The sequence below is a fragment of the Schistocerca cancellata genome, chromosome 1 (genome assembly GCF_023864275.1).
Source record: "Schistocerca cancellata isolate TAMUIC-IGC-003103 chromosome 1, iqSchCanc2.1, whole genome shotgun sequence".
In the NCBI taxonomy this organism is placed as follows: Eukaryota; Metazoa; Arthropoda; class Insecta; order Orthoptera; family Acrididae; genus Schistocerca; species Schistocerca cancellata.
In genome coordinates, this window is record NC_064626.1 from 566,588,416 (window position 1) to 566,602,179 (window position 13,764).

General features: G+C 42.8%; 1 protein-coding gene across 2 annotated transcripts in view; it reads left to right on the top strand.

Annotated features, from left to right (window-relative positions):
* LOC126181380 (uncharacterized) overlaps positions 1–13,764 on the top strand; it is a 673,106-nt gene that overhangs the window by 385,396 nt on the left and 273,946 nt on the right. The window contains exon 3 of one of the 2 annotated variants that reach the window (XM_049924767.1): positions 12,569–12,634. The exons of the other annotated variant lie outside the window; for it this stretch is intronic. The gene's annotated coding sequence lies outside the window, so the exon portion shown is untranslated. The remainder of the gene's footprint in view (positions 1–12,568; positions 12,635–13,764) is intronic. 2 annotated transcript variants of the gene reach the window in all.

Below are 13,764 nucleotides of genomic sequence, written 5' to 3' on the forward strand. Positions count from 1 at the left end.
TCAAACGAATTTCCTGACGTGTCGAGATCAGTGCTTTATAACATTGTTTCTGAACACCTAAAGTTTAGAAAACTGTGCTCCCGTTGGGTCCCGAAACTCCTAATAGAGGACCACAAAAACCAAAGATTTGAGTGTGTGATGAAGTTCTTGACTCGTTATCACGAAGAAGGTGACGGCTTCTTGAGTCAGATCGCAACTGGAGACGAATCATGGGTTTCGCATATCACGCCCGAATCGAAGCAACAGAGCATGGAATGGAGACACATACACTCCCCTGTAAAGGTGTGTGTGCGTGTGTGTGTGTGTGTGTGTGTGTGTGTGTGTGTGTGTGTGTGTTTTGGGGCTTATGGGCGCTCTACGTCGAGGTAAGGTGAAGGTCAAAAAGACTCTGCCTCAGCGCAAAATCATGGCGTCGGTGTTTTGGGATCGGCATGGTGTTTTGGTGGTCGACTTCATGCAACGAGGAACCACTATCAATTCAGAAGCATACTGCCAAAACCTGAGAAAGCTACGCAGAGTGATTCAAAACAAAAGACGTGGCATGCTGACAAAAGGGAATTGTCCATATCCATGACAATGCAAGACCTCACACAGCAAGTCAGACCCGCGATTAATTGGACAGTTTTGGCTGGGAAGTTTTAGACCATCCACCCTACAGCCCTGATATTGTCCCGAGCGATTACCATCTGTTCCTCCACCTCAAACAACATCTCAGCGGCAACCGTTACAATGATGATGACGACGACGCGAAAACGGCAGTGAACTCTTGGTTATCGGAGCAGGCGGCAAGTCTTCATGAAGAGGGTATTTTAAAATTGGTTGAGAGGCATAGATGTGTTTCAACAAACTTGGCAACTATGTCGAAAAATAGAGTGAAGGATGTACTTTCTGAAAATAATTTACTTTTCTGAAACAACCTTTCGTTGTGTACTTATGTTCAAACGGACCTTACTTAAAAAACACACCTTGTAGACTGGCAATGACAAGAAAAGCATTTCTGAAAATCAGACTTTGTACGCTCACAGACCATAGGCAGAACGTCTCGCAATGTTGCTTGTTATTCAAGGATTTCGACTGATTGCCATGATGCTAGTGGAGAAGATGGAGATAGCTGCTGTGTAGAGAGGCCTTGTCTCCTATGAATGTGATGCTTTACTTCAGTGCATGGCAGCTTCAGACATGGGTTTCTACCCACAGTTAATTTTTCTTCTACAATCTTCTAAAATCTCCATTGTTATTCGGTATATAGGAGAAAAGTAAACTGTGGATAGAAACTGTGTCCAAAAACGTCATTCACCAAGCCAATAGAGCACCGAATCCATAGGAGAAAGGGCCTGTCTACACAGCAGCTAGCTCCATCTTCTCCACTGGCGACCATGTCAGTTAGTCGCCTTCACTGAATAATGAACAAAAATGCGAGACGATCTGCGTACGGTCCGTGCGTGCACTGCGAAGTCACATTTGCTGCCGAAGGGGTAGCCTAGTGACAGGCGTCGGCTCCTATAACTTCGGCGTTCTGTAGCGTCGTTGGATGATGTTTCCAGACAGGGGTTCCTACCTTCGATTTGTTTCTCAAGGCATCCTCCGCAACTCCTTGAAGTTTGTCGCAGCATTTTTGGGACACCATGTATAAGAGGGTGTACAACATCTACATGGTTACTCCACATGGTTACACAAGTCACATTTAAGTGCCTGGAAGAGGGTTAATCAAAGCATTTTCATACTACTTCTCTACGATTCCACTCTCGAATAGCGCATTGGAAAAGGAACACCTAAATCTTTCCATTCAAGCTCTGATTTCTCTTATTTTATTATGATGATCATTTCTCCCTACGTAGGTGGGTGTCAACAAAATATTTTTGCATTCGGAAGAGAAAGTTGGTTTTGTAAATAGATCTCGCTGCAATCAAGGCCGCCTTTGTTTCAATGACTGCCACCCCAGCTCACGTATCATATCAGTGACACTCTCACCCCTACTGCGCGATAACACGAAACGAGCTGCCCTTCTTTGCACTTTTTCGATGTCCTCCGTCAATCCTACCTGGTAAGGATCCCACACCGTGCAGCAATATTCCAGCAGAGGACGGACAAGTGTAATGTAGGCTGTCTCTTTAGTGGGTTTGTCACATCTTCTATATGTTCTGCCAACAAAGCGCAATCTATGTTTCGCCTTCCCCACAGTATTATCTATGTGGTCTTTCCAATTTAAGTTGCTCGTAGTTGTAATTCTTAGGTATTTAGTCGAATTGACAGCCCTTAGATTTGTGCGTTTTATCGTATACCCAAAATTTGTCGGATTTCTTCTAGTACCCATGTGGATGACCTCGCACTTTTCTTTGTTTAGTGCCAGTTGCCACTTTTCGTAACTCATCAGCAGTCATTCTACTTGACAATGACCGAGGAGTGCTAGTCGATAGCTCGTGGCATTTTAATCACTTGACTTGGCTGGAATCCCGACAACATTTTATTAGATAACAAAATAGCCTAAACAGGTGTTTCCGTTACTTTGATAACTTTCTGCGTGAAGAGCGTATGTTTTACATGCTTAGTGATTTTGTAGCAGGTTATGAATTGCTGTACCGTACCCTGGACAATGGATGGAGATGCCGGCACAGATATAAGTGGGGAATCGCTTGTGATGTCCCTCCGCTCCGCGGCAGCAGCAGCAGCAGCCTTCCAGATGGCATCAGCGGCCTCCCCGGTAACAATGGCGAACATAAATCAGTGCGCCCTGCCGTGCCCAGACCCGCCCCCTAGCTGCCCCGACCTGATGAGGGGGCGGTAACAATGCGAAACAACAACAGCGCACAATAGAAGCAGATCTCCCAACTAGGTGGGTCGCTGGAACACTTCATGACGTCATTTATAGTAACGCCGAGTAACGAATGTTTTCACAAATAAGGTAACGTCGGTATTTTCTCGGAGAATCCTAGTGAGATCGCCAGTAATGTTAATTAACACAAAGGCTTTATCAGGCACGCATTGGTAACCTGCTACAAAAACACTTAGCATATAAAACCTGTATTCTTTCGCCCATATGTTCAGTCTCTACATCGAAGAAGCAGTGACATAAATAAAAGAAAGGTTCAAGAGCGGGATTAAAATTCAAGGGAAAAGGATTCCAGTGATAAGGTTCACTGATGACATAGCCATCCTCAGTGAAGGTGAGGAACAATTACAGGATGTGTTGTATGGAATGAAAAGTCTAATGAGTGCACAATATGGACTGAGAGTAAACTGGAGAAAGACGAAAGTAATGAGAAGTAACAGAAATGAGTACAGCGAGAAATTAAACATCTGAACTGGGATCAGAAAGTTAAGGAATTCTGTTACCTAGGCAGTAAAATAACTCGTGACAGACGGAGCAAGGAACACACAAAAAGAAGACCAGCACTGGCAAAAAGGATATTCCTGGCCAAGAGAAGTCTTTCAGTATCAAATATAGGTGTTAATTTGAGGAAGAAATTTCTGAGAATGTACGTTTGGAGCACAGTATTATGTAGTAGTGAAACGTGGACTGCGGGAAAGCAGAAACAGAAGAGAATTGAAGCATCTGAGATGTGGCGCCACAGAACTAAGTTGAAAATTAGGTGGACTGATAAGGTAAGGAATGAGGAGGAGAGAAAAGGAGTATGTGGAAAACGCTAGCAAGGAGAAGGGACAGATTATAGGACATCTGTTAAGGCATCAGAGAATTACTTCCGTGTACTAGAGGGGGCTGTAAGAGTGTAAAAGCAGTAGGGGATGACAGAAATTGGAATACATCCAACAAATAACTGAAAACGTTAGGTGAAAGTGCTAGTCCGAGATGAAAAGTTTGGCGCAGGAGAGGAAGTCGTGGCGAGCCGCATCAAACCAATTAGTCGACTGATGACTCAAAATAAATACATAAAAAATTAAAATAAAAAAAGTAGCTCCTCTGACAGCAGGCTACAGGGTGGTAACTTCTGCGACTATTTCCATCTGTGGATGCACAATTGACTCTCGACAATTCAGAGTTAAAGGAACCACAGAAAATATTCGAATAGCTGAAAATTAGTATCAACAAAAGTATGACTAACGAAGGTGGAATCAAGAACAAGGTCAATTACGGGTATCCGATAAACATAAAAACAACAATCTGTCTAAAACTAAACTACTGGCCATTAAAATTGCTACACCAAGAAGAAATGCAGATGATAAACTGGTATTCATTGGACAAATATATTGTACTAGAACTGACATGCGATTAAATTTTCACGCAATTTGGGTGCATAGATCCTGAGAAATCAGTACCCAGAACAACCACCTCTGACCGTAATAACGGCCTTGATACGCCTGGGCATTGAGTCAAACAGAGCTTGGATGGCGTGTACAGGTACAGCTGCCCATGCAGCTTCAACACGATACCACCGTTCATAAAGAGTAGTGACTGGCGTATTGTGACGAGCCAGTTGCTCGGCCACCATTGACCAGATGTTTTCAATTGGTGAGAGATCTGGAGAATGTGCTGGCCAGGGCAGCAGTCGGACATTTTCTGTATCCAGAAAGGCCCATACAGGACCTGCAACATACGGTCGTGCATTATCCTGGTGAAATGTAGGGTTTCGCAGGGATCGAATGAGGGGTAGAACCACGGGTCGTAACACATCTGAAATGTAACGTCCACTGTTCACACTGCCGTCAATGCGAACAAGAGGTGACCGAGACGTGTAACCAATGGCACCCCATACCATCACGCCGGGTGATACGCCAGTATGGCGATGACGAATACACGCTTCCAATGTGCGTTCATCGCGATGTCGCCAAACACGGATGCGACCATCATGATGCTGTAAACAGAACCTAGATTCATCCGAAACAATAACGATTTGCCATTCGTGCACCCAGGTTCGCCGTTGAGTACACCATCGTAGGCACTCCTGTCTGTCATGCAGCGTCAAGGGTAACTTCAGCCATGGTCTCCGAGCTGATAGGCCATGCTCCTACAAACGTCGTCGAACTGTTCGTGCAGATGGTTGTTGTCTTGCAAACGTCCCCATCTGTTGACTCAGGGATCGAGACGTGACTGCACGATCCGTTACAGTCACCTCGACTGCTATTGATACGAGGCCGTTGGGATCCAGCACGGCGTTCCGTATTTCCCTCCTGAACCCACCGATTCCATATTCTGCTAACAGTCATTGGAGCTCGACCAACACGAGCAGGAATGTCGCGATACGATAAACCGCAATCGCGATAGGCTACAATCCGACCTTTATCAAAGCCGGAAACGTGATGGTACGCATTTCTCCTCCTTACACGAGGCATCACAACAACGTTTCACCAGGCAATGTCGGTGAACTGCTGTTTGTGTATGAGAAATCAGTTGGAAACTTTCCTCATGTCAGCACGTTGTAGGTGTCGCCACCGGTGCCTACCTTGTGTGAATGCTCTGAAAAGCTAATCATTTGCATATCGCAGCATCTTCTTCCTGTCGGTTAAATTTCGTGTCTGTAGCACGTAATCTTCGTGGTGTAGCAATTTTAATGTCCAGTAGTGTAAGAAGTAAAATGATTAGACAAACATCTCAAGCGCCTTTGAATGATGCTCGAAATCCTATACTGCAAGTGAGATGTTGACTGAGAAATTAAAGTTCTATGTTTGACTTAAAATCTTGGAATTTTAAAGAGTACCAGAGGATTTTTGTGTGATAGATTATGTCGACGGTGTAGTCTGCTCTTTCGTGGTCTTGAGATTATATTGGTACGTGAAATCAAGGTGCGTCAACTGTCTCTTTAATCTATTTTATTTCATACTTTGAGACACATTTCACATAACATATGGCCATATTTGTTTACAAATTGTGACAGCACACATGTGATGTTTACAACAGCGAAAGGAACCTTTGACCACTGGAGGCAGTGCCACAAGTTCCTCCAAAAAATCGTAACGCAACACATATACAAATGTCATATTAACTAATGTAAATCCACCCTATGATGGAGGTTAAAACCTTTGAAACGCGTCGTGGAAATAAATAAAACGGTGACAGGTAACAGTAAACTAGTTGTTTCGTTTAAAGTGAAAATCTTAATTCATTATGTAAATTGATCAACGTTGTAGATTTAGACAACCAACTAAGATGTTCACTTTAGGTAAGGTACTTCATATTATTTATCATATATTTATACAATGTTTATTGTGTCATGTTGTAAAACTGTCTCGTTATCGCTATAGGATTTTAGCTAGGGCGACTTAGCTCTAAAAAATACGACGATGTGTAACGAGTGTCACATACTGAACAACATTTTAGACTAGTATGTAGTGCATAATGGAAATTCAGGTACAGAATATAATTTTTATTGTTGGCTTTTTGTACCCAATTTTCTGTATTTTTAGATCTGAAGATGGCTCGGCAGTGACCCGAAACCGGTACTCAGTAAAAAAAAAAAAAAAAAAAATTGACGTCTTGATAGAGGATTTTTATCCAGGAATGATGGGAAGTAGTGCCACTATCGTCATGGAGTTGTTGCTGAAGTGTGGATCATTTTGCAGTGTGGACTGCCGTGAATCGTATCGACATAAATCGAGAGAAAGTAAGCGAATAATTGCCGATCACGAAAGCGCAGCCTTGCAGCGAATATGAGACGGCAGTTGGTGTCGCCAGTGGTCGCCGGCCGCTCTGTGTTGTGCTCGGGGCCCTTCCGCACGGCTGGGAAGTCAGCGCCGGTCGGCCGGCCGTCGTTGCGCCAACGACGGCGAAATTCCGCGGCTGCACACGCCGTCGCGTTCGCTGCTTGCGCTGGCCTCCCGTCGGCTGTCGCACGGGGCTTCGGGTTACGGCCGCCGCCGCAGCAGCCGCCAGCCTTCTGGTTTCGGGCGTGGCCGCAAACCTGCTTTCTCCCGCTCCCTCACTCCCCCTCCCCACCTCTCCTCCCCTTGTCCCTTTCTTCGCAACCTATCAATCTGCACAACGTAGCCTTAACTGAAACTTCTCACTGTGTGTTTACACCTATACATGTAAGCAACACGAATAATCATACCCAGCGTATGTACAGTATACAGGGCGTTACAAAAAGGTACGGCTAAACTTTCAGGAAACATTCCTCACACAAAAATAAAGAAAAGATGTTATGCGGACATGTGTCCGGAAACGCTTAATTTCCATGTCAGAGCTCATTTTAGTTTAGTCAGTATGTACTGTACTTCCTCGATTCACCGCCAGTTGGCCCAATTGAAGGAAGGTAATGTTGACTTCGGTGCTTGTGTTGACATGCGGCTCATTGCTCTACAGTACTAGCATCAAGCACATCAGTACGTAGCATCAATAGGTTAGTGTTCATCACGAACGTGGTTTTGCAGTCAGTGCAATGTTTACAAATGCGGAGTTGGCAGATGATGTATGGATTAGCACGGGGCAATAGCGGTGGCGCGGTACGTTTGTATCGAGACAGATTTCCAGAACGAAGCTGTCCCGACAGGAAGACGTTCGAAGCAATTGATCGGCGTCTTAGGGAGCACAGAACATTCCGGCCTATGACTCGCGACTGGGGAAGACCTAGAACGACGAGGACACCTGCAGTGGACGAGGCAATTCTTCGTGCAGTTGACGATAACCCTAATGTCAGCGTCAGAGACGTTGCTGCTGTACAAGGTAACGTTGACCACGTCACTGTATGGAGAGTGCTACGGCAGAACCAGTTGTTTCCGTACCATGCACAGCGTGTGCAGGCACTATCAGCAGCTGATTGGCCTCCACAGGTACACTTCTGCGAATGGTTCATCCAACAACGTGTCAATCCTCATTTCAGTGCAAATGTTCTCTTTACGGATGAGGCTTCATTCCAACGTGATCAAACTGTAAATTTTCACAATCAACTTGTGTGGGCTGAAGACAATCCGCACGCAATTGTGCAATCACGTCATCAACACAGATTTTCTGTGAACGTTTGGGCAGGCATTGTTAGTCATGTCTTGATTGGGCCCCATTTTCTTCCACCTACACTCAATGGAGCACGTTATCATGACTTCATACGGGATACTCTACCTGTGCTGCTAGAACATGTGCCTTTGCAAGTACGACACGACATGAGGTTCATGCACGATGGAGCTCCTGCACATTTCAGTCGAAGTGTTCGTACGCTTCTCAACAACAGATTCGGTGACCGATGGATTGGTAGAGGCGGACCAATTCCATGGCCTCCACGCTCTCCTGACCTCAACCCTCTTGACTTTCATTTATGGGGGCATTTGAAAGCTCTTGTCTACGCAACCCCGGTACCAAATGTAGAGACTCTTCGTGCTCGTATTGTGGACGTCTGTGATACAATACGCCATTCTCCAGGGCTGCATCAGCGCATCAGGGATTCCATGCGACGGAGGGTGGATGCATGTATCCTCGCTAACGGAGGACATTTCGAACATTTCCTGTAAAAAAGTGTTTGAAGTCACGCTGGTACGTTCTGTTGCTGTGTGTTTCCATTCCATGATTAATGTGTTTTGAAGAGAAGTAATAAAATGAGCTCTAACATGGAAAGTAAGCGTTTCCGGACACATGTCCACATAACATATTTTCTTTCTTTGTGTGTGAGGAATGTTTCCTGAAAGTTTGGCCGTACGTTTTTGTAACACCCTGTATACCACGTGTACCGGTATGAAATGAGTGTTTTTTTGTGAAAATGAAACACTAATTTTGAATTGAAAGGTAAAAACATCTTATTCAAAGTACTGACCATTGCTTTCTATACATTTTGACCACCTTTCTGGCAATTTGTGGACACCACGGCAATAGAAATGTTCGTCTTTTGAAGCAAACCAATCAGACACCCAATTTTCGACTTCTTCGTATAAATCGAAGTGTTCCTCAGCCAATGCTTGTCCCATTGATGAAAACAAATGGTATTCGGAAGGGGCCAAGTCTGGTGAATACGGCGGGTGGGGTAGCAGCTCCCAGCCAAGTGTTTTGATTGTATCCTGAACCAGATTTGCTTTGTGTGCAGGTGCATTGTCGTGTAAAAAAATTACTTTGCCTTGTCTTCTGGCTCATTCTGGTATTCTTTCGATCAATGCATAGTTCAAATTGATCATTTGTTGTCTGTCGCGATTAGTTTCTCAGTTTCGCCGGGTTTTAGAAGCTCATGGTACACCACACCTTTCTGATCTCACCAAACACAAATCGATCTGGTTTTGCAGTCGATTTTGATGGTTGTCCCGTATTAACCCATGATTTTTCCCGTTTAGGATTCTTAAAATAAATCCATTTCTCATCGCCAGTAACAATTCGATGCAAAATTGATTTTCTTTCATGTCTCTGAAGCAAAATTTGACAAATGGTTTTTCGGTTTTCCATCTGTCTTTCATTCAATTCATGTGCCACCCATTTTCCACACTTTTGGATCTTTCCCATAGCTTTCAAAGAGTCAGAAATTGTTTGTTGTGCAACATTTAGCATTGCTGCCATTTGCTTCTGATTCAAAGTATAATCTTCATCCAATATTGCTTGCAATTCGACGTCTTCGAACTTTTTTGGTGGTCTTCCACGTTCTTCATTTCTTACATCAAAATCATTATTTCTGAACCATTGAAACCATCTTTTGCATGTTTCTTCTGATGGAGCATGTTCACCATATGCCTCGACAAGTATTCGATGCGACTCTGCAGTACTTTTTTTCAAATGAAAACAAAAAATTAATGCTTTCCGCAAATCATCACTTTCTGGTACAAAATTCGACATTCTTAACACGAAGAAAACATATAATGATGTTTGTTCCATGACTTGATGTATACTAAACATCTTTGACAGATGTCATACCAACCAAACAAAAAAAAATTAAGGCTCGTTCACAACAAATGTCCCCTATCGACAGATTTGTATCTTAACGCTCATTTCATAACGGCACACCTGGTATGCACCTGGTAGTTATAATTATAGTGCGCTTATTCGCAGAGGTCTAGTGTGGGCTGTAACAATCGTATGGCATCGAAATTTGCTAGATATTTTAATGCGTTACTGCGGAACCGATTTACGCCGGAAAGCATTAGTTCCAATTTCGGCCACCAGTTGCAAATTTGACGCTATGAATGCAAGACAGACATCTAGAAATGTTCCGTATGGAATGGATTGGGAATGGAACGTGGACAGAAAAGGTCAAGCAAGTGAGAAAGGCATAATGTTGATTTTATTATTAACCGATGCTTACACAGTTTCTTCAATATGAGCAACGGAGTCGTCGATGAGATGCTGTACAGCGCCAGACTTGTACCTCGTGGGCAAAATTGGAACTATCTTTTTCCAGTGTAAAGCGATTCCGGATTAACGCAATATAGTATCTATCAAGTTCCGTTGCCATACAATATTAGCGGCCCACACAGGACTTCAGTGAGCAGGTGCATTTTAATTACCACCCGGTATGCTCCACATATCCTTCTAAATCACTGAATCCATTTGAACCGAACTTATTAAACAAATCACCTACTGTTCCGAAAGAAACATTGGGCGGGGAGGGGAAGCACCTCCTTCTCAAAGGCGTTGTGATGAAAAAGTGGCGTAGCTCACGCTGCAGAAATAGCGTGATTATATTCAACCAGTATTTGAGAATCAGAGCACTTAGTGGCCTGCAAAAAACCTAACACGTAATTTCAAACCTTTACGAAACTTTTTATGGCTGACAACACCCACAAAATGATGAAAAGAAAAAGTTTACCGCTTAGCGCATTTTCGCTGTTCATGCAGTAAAACTGCCGTATCAGGCATGACATTTGAATTTATTACTTATTTAGTATTATCTGTATTTGCGACAAATATTGCAGATAGTATTCACATACGACACTGGATGTACTAGCAAAATTATATCGTGCACGACAAATAGTTCAGGAGGTATGACGTTATAAATAATGAAATGCGTTAAAAACTCTCGCATAATTCACGATGTTTTAATATATAAAGTCTTCGGTACTAACTATACTCGCAACATATTTTGCTGAAAGTATTCAGACACCACTGAATGTTCTTGCAAAATTATATTATTTTACGACTCACAGTTCACGAGGTATGACGTCATAACCACTGAGATGCCTGAAAACGAAACTGCAGAGTGAAATTTACTAGAGATACTGGTGAAGTATGTGTGCAAATACGTGTGAAATATGTTAAATATAGGTGAAATCAGTGCTGTTTTTCTGGGGGAACGCTGGAGGATGCGTACCCCTAAACTTTTTCGTCGACGAAGTAAACTTTTTTTAACTATGTTGAGAACTTGGAGGAATGCCAAAGATTTATTTCAGGGACGTAAATATTTTATTTCATTTTCTCGTGTTGGTAATTGCAATACGAACTATACCAGCGCAGTTTTTGGTGGGAAAAGCGATGTCATTGACTGTTTCAAGCATTTCGAAGCTGCGGCAACCGTTCTCGACAACTGAATCGCTGGCAGCCAGTTCGACAAGTATGTATGCCCTCGTCCGCTAATAGTGGGCGATGGTAGTGCTAAACGGATATGTGTATACTCAAATACCGACCTCCGATAGATGTCTCTACCGTCCCGCTACCATGATGATGATGATGATGATGATAATGATGACGTCTTGGCTAAAAGCAGACGGGTGGTATCCCATGCTTCAGTTATAAGTAATTTTCGCTGCATTATATTCAATGTCGGAGTACCCTCAAACATTTTTTGGAAAAAAAGCACTGGGTGTAATACATGTGACATATGCAAACCCGAGCAAAGCCACGAGTCGTCCTAAACTCCAGGATCGTTTTCAACCAAACTTGATACGCATCTTACTATCTGTAAAAAATACTGTGGAGGTGAGACTCGCCATTGTCCTATTGAAGTGGGGCTGATAACGTGTTAACGGAGAGAGAGAATGACGGGGGAGGATACGGACATGCAAAGAGGGGGGAGGAGGAGGTAGGAGGAGGAGGAGATGGAAGGGAAGAGGAGGTTATGACAGACAGAGAGCGAGACATATATAGACAGCGGCAGTGAAAAGGGGATGCTGAGTACGAAGGCGTAATCACTAAGAGAGGCTGGGTAAAATAATTTAGAATGTTCTGAGTTAAAAGAGCGCGAATATGTTCGCATGCCAAAATTTTTTGTGAGGGACGTGGAATCATAATTGAAGCAACTCGTTCCCCCTTTTCTGTCAGTGTCTTTTAAAGAGGAACGTATTCGCCATTTTAGTCTCTGACAGCAGTATTTGTCTGCTGGTTTACTAATATTACTTCTCTGAAACTGTTTTGTTTATGTTTTTGTTACGTACGTGTGAGCACTAATAAATCTGTATGTGAGAATATTTAGCATGTGTCACTTGTTGCGTAATAACTAATAATGCCATATACATAATACTGTATAATTTCATGTTTTCTCGTATCTATAGAACAAGAAATATCCACAACCGTCACGAACACTAAACAACAGAATTACCATCTAGTAACAAAATTGCACGCGTGAACGGAAATATTTTCGTGAATTTACATTAACGCAAATCGTTACAGCTTACAGAAAATATCTTTTGATGTCACTAGCGAAAACAAAGCATGTTAAAACCTATGTTCTGATAAAGACATGAATTTCTGAACAGATTTATTTTTCTGTTTTTGCAGGTAATTGCACAACCCATAACATTCACATCGTCGATGCTGGTCATTTGAAATCTCTCGTCGTGACAGGTAAGACGCACCACCAAAAACTATCATACTAATGTGTTCAGATCGAACTGTACCGCTTTTGGTGATCTGAACAATCCCCTGTACTCTGGGTGACTGGCGAAGCAGAATCCAACTGCTACCAAGAAGCACCGACAGTAACATAAATTCGCAGATCGTTTATGGATTCTTGGTTGCGATGTGTTCGTATGTAAAACGTACTACGAGATGTACAACAAATGACGAACAACGTGTAGTTTACAATTCTTGTATCTGGCTGGCTATTCTTACAGCATCCATTACGAGCTGTTCGTTCAACACGAGGATCTCGTACGACCTGACGAATTATCAATTTTGTCACGATAGTGGCAAATTATCTAATCTGCTGCTGCGAGTTTCAACAATGTTCGACTGTTAGAAGGGATGGAAAGACATCAATCCTTATACGCACTTGACAAAACAGCAATAAAAGAGAGTTAGAAATTGCATCTTCTCGCCAGCAAAAACAAATCTCCTTTTCCGTATCTGGAGGTTTTAGAATAGCGACGTACCAGGTAACTGCATCAAAGCAAACATGTATGGGGGAGGAAAGGGACATAAAAAGACATGACATACAGAATTGTATGTATATATATTTTCTGAATCTGCTTTGTTTAAAAATGGCGCAGCTAATTCACTCATCACTTTATGGTACGACTTCCGTCAGACAGTACTCGAAATAGTGCAATGGACTCTAGGTTGTGCACTTGAGTGTCTAATAGAAAAATTTATACGATTTCCGAGGAGGAATGGCCAACATTCAAGGATATGACAGGAACGACGATTCGAAGAAAAAAAAATCCAGTAAACATGGGCTCCAAAACGCATACCTTAAGAGCTATGAGCTCTTGTTCATCTTCGCTACTGTGAAATACATCTCTTCTACTGAACAAGTTCTCATAGGTATTAAGGTCTGCGTTTTACAGATAATGTTTACTTGACAATTTTTTATCGTTTTTGTTGATACTACGTCCTTCCAAAGTATTGAAAGCAAAGATCTTGCAGTAGAAGAGTTTTGTTTCACACTGTCGAAAATGTAGAATTGCTCATACCTCTTGAGGCATGCAATTTGAATTCATGCTTACTAGTCGGCTTTGCTTCAAATAACCATTAGC